Genomic DNA, 12,845 nt, shown 5'->3' with positions numbered 1-12,845 from the left:
ACAAAATAACTTTTATATGAATGAGGTTTTTAATAAGTACATTCTAGTCTTACAAAACATAATATTTATTTATTTAGGTTTCATCTCTCAAAAGGGTTGTAATAAACTACCTGCAACTCAAAGTATTTAACCCATGATTCTGAATTATGGGTATAATCGTTCGAGTTGATGGTGGTTACATTTACACCCTGTATTGTTTTCAGCTAAACTGCAAAGCTGCACTTCCTATTTAATATAGATAATCTAACCAAAAAGCTAAGCTACAGTACCTAAAGCTAGCTAGCAGTAGAGAGGTAAAACACCTATATCGGTAGGGCTATTCCAACCGAAGTTTAGTTAATCAATCTAACCATTTTGTAATATTAACTAAATAATAAGGTTACTACATCTAAACAGTTATGTTTTTCTAACCAAACACTACAAAATGGTTTAGGTATATAATTTTTAGTTTAGGTAACACAACTAAACACAGAAAGCTGTCTCAACTGATTAGTTTAGCTAGAATATCTGAATCGTTAAGCTGTCATAAATACAGTTTAGGTAACACAACTAAACACAGAAAGTTAGAAAGCTGTCTCAACCGATTAGTTTAGCTAGAATATCTGAATCGTTAAGCTGTCATAAATACAGTTTAGGTAACACAACTAAACACAAAGCTGTCTCAACCGATTAGTTTAGCTAGAATATCTGAATCGTTAAGCTGTCATATATACAGTTTAGGTAACACAACTAAACACAGAAAGCTGTCTCAACCGATTAGTTTAGCTAGAATATCTGAATCGTTAAGCTGTCATAAATAAACTGCTGTTTAGCAAACAGTAGCTAAAAGTTCGGCAGTCACCACAGCAACTAAACTGTTTAGTAGATAATTACTGAAAATTTAGTAAATAGTACCTAAACATTTCTTTCAGTGTGTTTACATTTATGCAAGAAAAAAACTCTACAAAGGCATACGCAATGAGAAAATCTGGTCCATGCACCCCCTTCCACTCATAAAAGCACCTTGCACATCCCATATTTTATCCTTTGTTTCCTGTCTTACCCTTTCAATCAAAATTCTACCATACAGCTTGCCAACTAAACTTAGCAGGCTAAAGATTCCTACATTCCATACCTCACCCTGTGATACCTTTGTACAACGACATGATCGCAGCCCTTCTCCAATCTAAAGGTGTGTAACCCTCATTTAGACATTGGTTAAAAAGATTGCACAAGCATGTGAGAATTATACGGCTATCTCCTTTAAAATATTCAGCGGAAATATTGTCGAAACCGACAGCCTTTCCATTTTTCATACATTTAATCGATCTTTTTTTCTCATCCATGCTGATTTCGGTAACATTCGCCCCATCATCATTCATATCTGATTCGCCCCTGGAAACACTGTCACTCGGGTTACTTTCGAAGACTTCCTTAAAATACTTCATCCATCGCTGTTTTATTTCTTCCTTATTCGAATTTTTCCATCTTTCGATTTTATCACTTTCATGCTTTTATTTTCTGTACCACTCCGGGACCTTTTGACTTACTTTCAAAACAGTTGTTTCTTACAAAAAAATGTTTTCTTGGAAGTGGTCTGTCATTTTGATTCCCTCTTCCTCTTCCAGGCGTTGCTTTCGTTCTTTCATTCCAACTCTTACTCTTTTCTTGCATTCCTTATACACATCTTTCGCTCGATCCCTCTCTTATTATTATCGCTACAGACATAACCATGCTTTCTTCTTCTCTGAGACCAGTGCTTTAATCTCATCATCCCACCATGCATCACCTTTCTTGCTACCTTGAGTACTTATTCCACACACCTCTCTAGCAGCTTGTTAAATTCGTAGCTCCACTGAAATGACGGGCCAGGAAAAAGACGAATTGACATTTGTAAATCCAGAAAAAATACTGTACATTTTTAAGAACGTCAGAATTCAATTGAGAATTTTTAATTGGGGTCAAAACAGATGTTCAGCTTTGTGGTTAAGATTACTTATTTAAATATTCTAATAATAATAATAACTATCTTTGTCTGATATTATAATCTACTAGCCGCACAAAAAATCACAATTTTTCTCTGTGACCCGACGTGCCGTTTCGACTAACAAAAAACTGGTCACGTCACTCGAAATATTCATATTAACAACCTTATTATGCAAATTGATTTTTAGAGCAGCCTCGTGACCCGGCAATTTATGCTATCGACCGAGGATTTTAATATTATTTGAAAAACATATTTTTACGCATTTGAAAAACTGTTTCTCTGTCCTAGACCGGAAACCGGTAACATAGATACTTGGTTCTGGGCATTTAAGTCGTGTTGTGTAAATTTTAAAAAAAATCTTTTGAAATCCAGAACCTACTTTACACATAATTTTAGAAGTTTATTTTTTAAGGATTTTATTTTTAAAATTAAAGTTTTTTAGTAGAAACCAAAGATCTCAGTTTTATTAAATGACAATATTTTATATATTTATACATTATTAATTTTATTAGGGGGATTTTAAATTCCATTAACATTAGTAAGAGGAAAGGGAGAGAAATTGTTGACAAAAAACATATTTTTATTATTATCTTATTATTGTGCGCCCGTTTGAAAAATTAAATATCAAATGTGAAGACGTATTTAAATTTTATGATAATATATTCACAAGTGTTGTAAAGCTGCATATAATAAAGATGCCGACCATACTTCAAAGGAAAAAAAAGATTTGCTCTAGTACGAATTATTTTCAATTTTTCATAGCGTTCTCATCAATTTTAACACTTCTCTAAAAACTCAGAAATTGAATGTTCAATTCCTTCACTACACAAATCCCAATAAAAAATATTCAAATTTCTTTTGGCAAAATACGCAAAGTTTTATACAGCGCCTTGCTTTGATTCAGCAATGAATTATTTGTACATAATGGTTGCATGCATCTATATTGTATCCATATCATTTACTTCATGTGTCGAGGTTCATTACATTACGAACGAACTATGACGTGCTAATACTACAATAATAACAATAACAAACATTTTTACAACAGGAAAAACAACTCACACGCGGTTGTGTTTATGAATAGCAGTGATGCACAACTAGCTTCCGTGGGGGGTTTGCTTGAAGCCCACATTTCAATTAATTCCGTTGAATTCGTAACGATATTAGTTTTGATTTATATTTAACATTAATAAAAACAATACCTTCCATAAAAAAATGTTTTATAAAAAAAAATTTAAATATAAAATTAGCGGTAAGCTACAGATTTTATTTTTCAGGGCGATGAATTAGTAACTTCCCGAGGGATTCCTCTGAAAACATCAATTTTCTGGAACTGCTAGGGCAAATTCGACCATACGTCCATCCATTACGTCTGGCTGCGCGCTGAATATTGTTTATATACGACTTCATCACTTATCTTATTCAACTTTATTTTAGAGATTTGCTAGAGCAAATTCAACCGTAGGTCTCTCCAATACACCAGGGCCGCGCGTCGCATATTGTTGTGCACGACTTCTTCACTTACGTCGTTAAGATTCTTAAGACTTTATTCAGCATTCATTTTATTGGTTTGACTTTGGGTTTGGAAAAGTAAAGTGTTTGCAATGATATTATTTCCATAATAAAAACGCACACAGTTTTCAAGTACATTAGAATTCACGTGACAGGCATTTAAAATGATTATTTTCATGATAGTCGTGATCTATCGATATACTTTTCAGCTGTGGTCTGTTTTCATTTTATTCTAGCAAATATTTCTTTAGGCAGGTATTTGGTGAATATTTCATCATATCAGTCTGACAACTGTGTAAACAGGTTTCAATATTATATTCCCTGGTCATTTGTTTTTTTCATATGCCGATGTGAAATATTAAAATTCACAAGTTTCACATAAATTCTCACCGCAAAATGTAATAAATAATTTATTTTTCATTTCAATAACTAATATTCACAACATCCAAACTAGGCTTTTAAATTGATCTACAAATTAAGTTGAATTCTCTTTCATATCCAAATAAAATCCATTTCTGAAGAAATTGCACTTTAGTGACAATGTAGGTATGTAGTACAAGTATCGTGCTTTATATATTAATGTTTATAATTATTGATTAACCGGTTCATAGATTTACTGCTAATTATTGTAATAAGCCCGGAGCTTAGATAAGCCTTAGCCCTGGTACCTATAATAACAGTATAATATTAAGCGGCGCTTAAGGCTCCGTAGTAAGCATTAAAAAAAGATGAAGAAGATGGTTTGAAAGGGAGATATGTTAAGACGAAGCTACAAGCCAAAAATATGTATATTCTTGGTATACCTTATATTGTAGGTAATATGCATTAAAATCGCTTGACAAACGTTCGATTTCAAGAACAAAACTGGTTTTTATTTATTTTGTAAATAATTTTATAAGAAAGCCAAAAAGTTAATCAAGTGAAACTGCCACAGATAATCTTAGCTATATTACTGTTTTTTAAGTTTGTTCCTTTACGCATTCATACATTTCTTTTTTTGAAAAATATTATTTTTTTGTAGTTAACTTTTATATTTTTTATTGAGTAATTTATATATTTTTTTGAATTCTACTCAAGCGAAACGACAGGAAAACCTTCAATTTATCTAAAGCATATTTATTGGTATTCATAATGTACACCAATTCGTTATAAAGATTAATCAAAATAGTGATTTAGCATTAATGCGAATGTTAAAAAAAACGATTAATATTAAGCATAAAACAAAACTTGTTTTAAAATAGAGCGAAAATCTCTTGACAAATGTCTAAGTCGCATTTAAAGATATACTGTGCATTTTTCTTACCCATAACATGTTAAATAACAGCATAAAATTTGTGTTTAATAATTTTCGGAACATATTGTTCTATTGAGGGAATTTCATATAATAAATTACCGTATCGGCTCTACAAATGAAATGAAATTGATTTCAAAAACAACGAATATTTTTCAAGGAACTTAAAAACTTAAAGTGTTAATGTTATAAATTTGGTAGAAATTCGGATTACGGGGGTTTAAGGTTGCTAAAATATCTCAACTGCCTAAGTATAGTTAAAGCGGGCTTAAGGTGGACTGAACTGGTGCGTAAGAAGTAAGACAGTATATAAGTGGTGTACATATATACGTATTATCTGTAGCAATATCACCATTATAAGAAAGTGAAAATGTATTCTTCTACATGTGATGTCAGTCTATTAAAAAAATATATGGCATCATGACTTAATCTGAGATAAAAAATAATTGGCTGATGCAGACTTTTATTACAATTAATTAATCCTTTTATTAATTGAATAAACCAGTCCACGTCTTGTCAATAGGATTATTTTATAATATTCTCAAAAAAATATTTAAAAATGGAAGAATTAAGTTTGTTTTTAAACTGACTTCGTATGCGTTAGGTTAGGTACTCTTGTGTTTGTTTGTAAATTAATCAAAAATACTAGGTACAATTAAAGGTGTCAAACTTAACATTTTCGAGAGCCAGGGGAAGAAAAATGTGTAAGGGATGGGATGGGATTAAACTTACATAATTACAAAATTTACCTTGATTTTTCCTCCTATATCCCCAACTTGCCATTTCCCACTATACCCTTCCACCTGTTATGAATAGTTTTTATATAATTACCCCCAGTTTTATAGAATTCTTAACCTCAAAACTTTAATGTAAATTATAATACTAACGAGAATTCCAACATTTTTATAAATCCCAACCAGGAATTATTGGATTCCTGGTCAAATAAATTTATTCACGCAAAACTCTTCGATTATCTCAACCAAATGTTGACAAATTTTCGTCAAACAAATGGTTGAGTATTGGAGAGTTGAGCGCAGAAATAGAAGGATTTATGCTTGCCATTCAGGATAGAGTCATTAATACTAAAAATTATAGGAATCATATAACCAAAGATACAAATCAAATTGATGATTTATCTAGAAAATGTTTGGCTTTTCCGGAAACTATAGAACATATTATATCGGGATGTTCTGTATTAGCACCGTCCGAGTATACATTTAGGCACAATAAGGTTTTAAAAATAATTCACCAAAGTTTGGTAATTAAACATAACTTGATTGACTGCCTTAATAAAGTACCATATTATGAATATGAACCAAATTCATTTTTAGAAAATGAATTTTATAAAATATATTATGATCAAACTATACTAACAGACCGAACAGTCATAATAGATCCGATATAGTTTTACATGACAAAATTAAAAAAATAACTTATTCCAAATTCCTGCAATATTCAAAATCTGTTAGTGAAAAAATAAAAAAATAAACAGATTTAGCAAATGAGATAAAAAATTTGGCATTCTCAGACGATACAAATATTACCATTTGTTATTTCGACTACTGGCATTATATACTAGCTCTCTTATTCAAAATTTAAGCGTATTAGATCTAGCAAAGAATTTATATATAAAAATGCAAAAATCCGTCATATTAAATACATGTAGGATTACTACAGATTTATTTAAATATTTATATTGAGGGATCAGTAGGATTTATGGGTCCTGTTAGAAGTTCTACCGAGCCGAACCCTCTGATATGAAAATATCTGGAGTCGGTGAATTATTTTCCCATTTGATCTCTGGTGAGTTGATGTGTTGATCTTGTATTGTTTTGTATATATTATGCTGATATACAGACTATATATAATATATAGACTATATAATACGAGTATATAGACTAGATGATCATTTGTGGAAAAGTGTGTGGAAGGGGTTAGTTTTTTCTGTGGGGAAGATTTTATCCGGACATAAATTCTGAAAAAATATATATTCATAACCGGCCTCCCTTATCAAGAAGTAAAGCTCTAGAATAGCAATCCGGAGGTCGCGGGTTCAAATCCCGGTGTCCGTAACTTAATTTTATTTGATTAAAATGTGCTTATCACGATTTAATTATCTAAAATAGTATATTAGGTATATTTGCAGCATGTTCCTGAGTGGAAGATACTGGTTTAAGACCACTATTCAGTATTAAAAAGTTGCTTGAAATGGCTTTAACCTTGTTTGGTGACTAGCTCTGAATCCCCTCCCCACTACCTTCAGCCTCACAAAATAACCCAATTGGAGATGCTATAGTCTCACTGGCACCAGGGGGTTGGGAGCAGTTGTGACTCTTGTGCGGTATTTACATTAAAAAGGCTTCAGCTAGTCGTTAATAATTGTAACTTAAAATGGGATATACCTAAACTAAGATCATAGCATGTAAACATTACATACAAGTATAAAAGCAATAAGAAATCCTCTTTTCTGATAACGTATACACGACCAATAATGACCATAAATGTAATATTTTCTAAAATATGTTTGTATAAATGTAACTCACATATGAAGTTCATATCCAGTGGATGAAATGTCGAGTTCGAAGCCAATTATGAAATAAGAAAACACATTTGACACGTGACAAATTCAATTGACAATTCCTTGATATCATTTTACCTTATCATTTTTCTTTTCCCAACAAATTCGAGTTGAATTACGTTTAGGTTTCTGATAAGTCCTCGATGTTCTGAAAATATTCAATAAATTGATGTACCTTACAGTAGAAAAATGAGTATGGCTGATTTATTAAAATCCTGTTTAAAACGTGATGGTACGCCATTTTCTAACAAACTATCTGTACATTCAGAATATATCTGAACACGTGTTCACGCAACTGCGCTTATCCTGATAAATATAAAGACTAAATTCGAAAACATCAGATTTTTTATTAAGACCCGACATTAAATTTTTGAAATCGTTTATCTTGTACCTAATGATTTTCTGTGACGAAAGTTTGTCTTACGCGAATCCATCTAAATTTAAAATTGTCGCTTTTTATCATTCCCTTATCATATTCGTCAACCTTGTTACCTACTTATTTTTCTGTAATTTAATTTTATATTTTTTTAATTTGATATTCACTTTGTAGGTACTGTATCTTCCAGAATGCGACTATTACATATTGCTCAGTAAAATTTAGCCTTCAGGCGCATTCTCACAGTTCGTATTTTTAAAGCTAGTGTAGCTTCCCACATTTGCAGATTCGACCCTACAATAAAACAATTCATTGGCCTGGTATTTTTATAAACATATTGTCTTGTTTGTGTATCATTTATGATTTAAGAATTAGTGACATTTTACTGCAAGCGGCGGCAGCTTTCAAATAGGGCTGTTCGCTTTATATGTTTATGATGACCCTAGTTAAACCATTATGCCTAAAAATATTTGCCAATACCTTTCCCACCCCTGTCCCATAGTAATAAAAACCCCAAATAAAGTTTCATCTCCTTTAAAATAATTCCTTTAAAATATTTGTATTGTTTAAGTCACGTCTGTATCATTAATAATAGTTAAGTGCATTTTATTTATGTTAAGAATGTTGTTTGCCAACGAGCGGGTGGAACATCTTTATTTTTGTAAAACGTCCTTCAGAATTTAGTTTAAATACAGATACCTCCCAGAAAAAGGACAGTATTAGAGTATTCATATAACTGGTAGGTACAGACGTACCTACGCAGGAACAGTATTGCAGTGTTGCTATGACGGGTAGGTACAGACGTACCTACGCAGTCAGTCGTGAGATAATTACTAGGTTTATGTAAACCTAGGGAAAACTGAAGAATAGAGGAAACTAGACCTTTATTTCTTTCAGTTTAAGTTTTAGCAGAGGAAAATAAGATCCTCTGCAATTATATTGTGAATTAATAAATTTATATGTCAACAAGAAGAAGTGTTTTCCTGCATTCCATCTGACGGCGTGTTCTCGTACCACGATAGCAGAAACATATGGTCCTTCGAGCCGCATCGGGAACAGCAGCATCATGGAAGCGGGACAACACACAAAGACGTCATCTGTCTGCGGCAGCAAGGCGCGAACCAGCAGGAGCTGGATGGAGGCTCAAATAAAAGCTTCAGCAACCAAGGTGCACATCACGAGACAAAAGGCCCGCCTACTTACGGAGATGGCTGAAGCAAAGGCTTCCGAAGCAAAGATGGCTGCAGCAATGTCAATATTGGATGCAGAGGAGCAACATGCGGCGCTCGTTTTAGAAGCTGCATCAAGGACTTCGCAACGGACTCTCGAGGATAGAGTCAATGACTGGGTGGACCAGTCACATCACAGTTCATCATCAGAACTTGGAGATCACGATGAACAGCCTCTTCGAGTTCAAATGGAGCAGCAACAGGAACTGCTTCATGATGGGCGGTTATCACTACAACCGCCCACAAGAACTGCACAGCAACAGCCCTTGGCAGGGCAGACTCTCCCGTCGCAAATGGAGCCTCGGGTAGAGCAGGCTCATCCGCTGCAATTGGAACAGCGGTTGGAGCAGCACAAGGGTGGGCGGTACGCATTACTCCCACCAAAAGGATCATCAGATCAGCAGCCCTTGGCAGGGCAGACTCTCCCATCGCAATTGGAGCCTCGGACAGAGCAGGCTCTTCCGCTGCTCTTGGGACAGCGGTTGGAGCAGCAGCAGCAGGGCGGGCGGTACGAGCTACTCCCACCCAGAGGAACATCGCATCAGCAGCCCTTAGTAGGGCAATCTCTTCAGCTGCAGTCGACGCAGCATCAGCAGCCAAGCAGTAGCTACTGGGAGCTGCCTACATCAGAGCAGCCATTCAACTTAGCAGCGCATCGCGACGGGCAACAGTGGCCAGAGTCGCAGGGCCGATTACAGGGACCAACACCTGCTATAACTGAAGACCGTCTCGCGGAATCAATTGGTAAGGCAATGTCTTTATATAATACCAGGCCCAAAGTTAATGATCTTCCCACATTTAACGGCAATCCAATTGAATGGATTGCGTTCAAATTAATATTCCATCATACCGCAGACTTCTTAAAAGTATCTGAAAGCGAAAATTTATATAGATTACAAAAAACGTTAAAAGGAGAGACGCGTGACGCGGTTTCTTCCCTTCTTATAATTTTTGGCGCAAAATCATCACCTTGTTCGGCGCAATTCGTAAAAAATAAAAACGCGGATCAATTTTTATCTCAGTATCCCCAGGCCGTCAAAGCGATAAAAACAAAACATTACATGGACGACTATTTAGATAGTGTAAATTCATTAGAAAGTGCGAAGAAATTAATACAAGATATTACATACATACATGCTCAAGGCGGGTTTAAGGGTGGAGGTGAATGCGAAATTACCTACTACAATCATTTAGTCATAAGATATACATTTTTTACGGAATTTCTAGTTTTAAGACATTACCTACTACACAATTTTTAGTCATAAGATTTACATTTTTTACGGAATTTCTAGTTTTAAGACATTACCTACTACACAATTTTTAGTCATAAGATTTATATTTTTTACGGAATTTCTAGTTTAAAACATTACCTACTACACAATTTTTAGTCATAAGATTTACATATTCCACGGAATTTCTAGTTTTAAGAGTAGCATAAATATTTGTATTTCAGATATTTTAATAAAATTAACTGGTAATTTTCGTAGACAAGCAGTAGAGTAGGTACCTAATGAAGATAACAGTCGCATTCTTTGCCTATTTTGTGAAGTACCTTCACGGGAGGAGGTATGTATCTTCCAGAATGCGACTATTACATATTGCTCAGTAAAATTTAGCCTTCAGGCGCATTCTCACAGTTCGTATTTTTAAAGCTAGTGTAGCTTCCCACATTTGCAGATTCGACCCTACAATAAAACAATTCATTGGCCTGGTATTTTTATAAACATATTGTCTTGTTTGTGTATCATTTATGATTTAAGAATTAGTGACATTTTACTGCAAGCGGCGGCAGCTTTCAAATAGGGCTGTTCGCTTTATATGTTTATGATGACCCTAGTTAAACCATTATGCCTAAAAATATTTGCCAATACCTTTCCCACCCCTGTCCCATAGTAATAAAAACCCCAAATAAAGTTTCATCTCCTTTAAAATAATTCCTTTAAAATATTTGTATTGTTTAAGTCACGTCTGTATCATTAATAATAGTTAAGTGCATTTTATTTATGTTAAGAATGTTGTTTGCCAACGAGCGGGTGGAACATCTTTATTTTTGTAAAACGTCCTTCAGAATTTAGTTTAAATACAGATACCTCCCAGAAAAAGGACAGTATTAGAGTATTCATATAACTGGTAGGTACAGACGTACCTACGCAGGAACAGTATTGCAGTGTTGCTATGACGGGTAGGTACAGACGTACCTACGCAGTCAGTCGTGAGATAATTACTAGGTTTATGTAAACCTAGGGAAAACTGAAGAATAGAGGAAACTAGACCTTTATTTCTTTCAGTTTAAGTTTTAGCAGAGGAAAATAAGATCCTCTGCAATTATATTGTGAATTAATAAATTTATATGTCAACAAGAAGAAGTGTTTTCCTGCATTCCATCTGACGGCGTGTTCTCGTACCACGATAGCAGAAACAGGTACACTTGGATGCAACTTTAGCTGCATATATTACTACAAATATTTGAATAACAAAATTATATTTTTTACAAAGTTATCGTGTCGTGTTGTTTATTCAGTTGTCCTATTTTCGACAAGGTTACTAATATTCAACATTATATCTAGCCATAACTATCGAATATGTCATCATTAAAACATTGAAAAGGGAAGCCAGCAATTATATTATGGCGTCTAATCACATGTCAGGTGAATTTAATTAGTCACTTAATATTTTTGTATTGTTTGCTGCGTTTGAAAATCCTTCGCTATTACGACTTTCCTCGTGACACAAATTATAATTTTACACTGTGAATATAATATCTAGTCAATCGAAACACGAACTGAAGTGTGCTATTTTTGAAAACCGATTTTATTTGTAAGAAGTACCTAAGTATGATTTTGAAATGGGAAACGATTTGTTAAAAAACTTAAAAGACCAAAGATTTTAAAAACTAAAAAACCAAATGGGTTAAAGTGTTCTTCGTATAAACTACATAATAATACATATAATGTCAGTCTATATTTTCATAGACGAAGCGATGAACATCAAACTACGTCAGAAAGTTAAAAAAATAAGGAAAACAACATTAATTTTGTTATAAACTTGTGTAGAAGTTTACGTACCTACCTGCATAAATATAATTAAATACATTTAGATTGTCTTACTTTAATAATCACTCAATACACTATTAATGCTTTACTATAATATATTATTTTCTTACCTTAATTTCATCGGTGATTTACTGCACAGATTAACAACTATTTAATGTTTTTATAGTTATTGGGATTAGAGTAAGTACCAATTGTTATTATTTTAAACGTAACCACTCACTGACAGATTAATAAAGTATCGGTAAGTACACACCAATAGGGCGGCGGGAAATTTGTAGCAATTTATCCCAAAAGTCAATTGAACAGAGGCATGCCGCTGACAGATCGTGAATTTACTGTGTCGTAAATAATAATCTCGTTGTGGAAGACCGTGGAGAGAGCGCACAGCTCACCGGACCAGAGACACTTACAAACTGAGCTACTGAGGTATTCGGGAACGAGCACCAAACACTGTGAACGCTGAGCAAGCCAACAAGCAGTCGAGTCGATCTGTAGTACGTTACGTAGGTACTATGTAGTACGTACCGTATGGAAGTATCATCGAGCAGATCAGCAGATGAGAGTAGAGGAGTACGGAGTACGTACCTACGGATATACATTAACACCCAGAGGAAGTAGGCAAACGACTCTTAACCTTTCACTGAAGCTTCGTTTACTACCAATTAGGGCTTCAAAAGCGGTTAACCGATTGTTTTGACAAATTCAATATAACCGAAAACCGGTTTCTTCATTCGGTTACACACCTCGCAAGAGTCCTAAATGCCCGGAGCTATTAAAGCTGTGACATCCCCAATTTTTGGGGTATGTTGTGATGTTGAAGGGAGTGGGAGGGGACGGAAA

General features: G+C 34.1%; 1 protein-coding gene across 1 annotated transcript in view; it reads right to left on the bottom strand.

Annotated features, from left to right (window-relative positions):
• ome (dipeptidyl peptidase 4 omega) overlaps positions 1 to 12,449 on the bottom strand; it is a 150,995-nt gene extending 138,546 nt beyond the window's left edge. The window contains exon 1 of the mRNA XM_089631608.1: positions 12,116 to 12,449. The gene's annotated coding sequence lies outside the window, so the exon portion shown is untranslated. The remainder of the gene's footprint in view (positions 1 to 12,115) is intronic.
• Positions 12,450 to 12,845: the final 396 nt, after the last annotated feature.

This window comes from Hesperophylax consimilis, chromosome 5 (genome assembly GCF_061612785.1).
Source record: "Hesperophylax consimilis isolate HC1 chromosome 5, BYU_Hcon_1.0, whole genome shotgun sequence".
In the NCBI taxonomy this organism is placed as follows: domain Eukaryota; kingdom Metazoa; phylum Arthropoda; class Insecta; order Trichoptera; family Limnephilidae; genus Hesperophylax; species Hesperophylax consimilis.
Note: the sequence above shows the minus strand (reverse complement) of the source record. Positions and strands in the feature narration are given on the sequence as shown.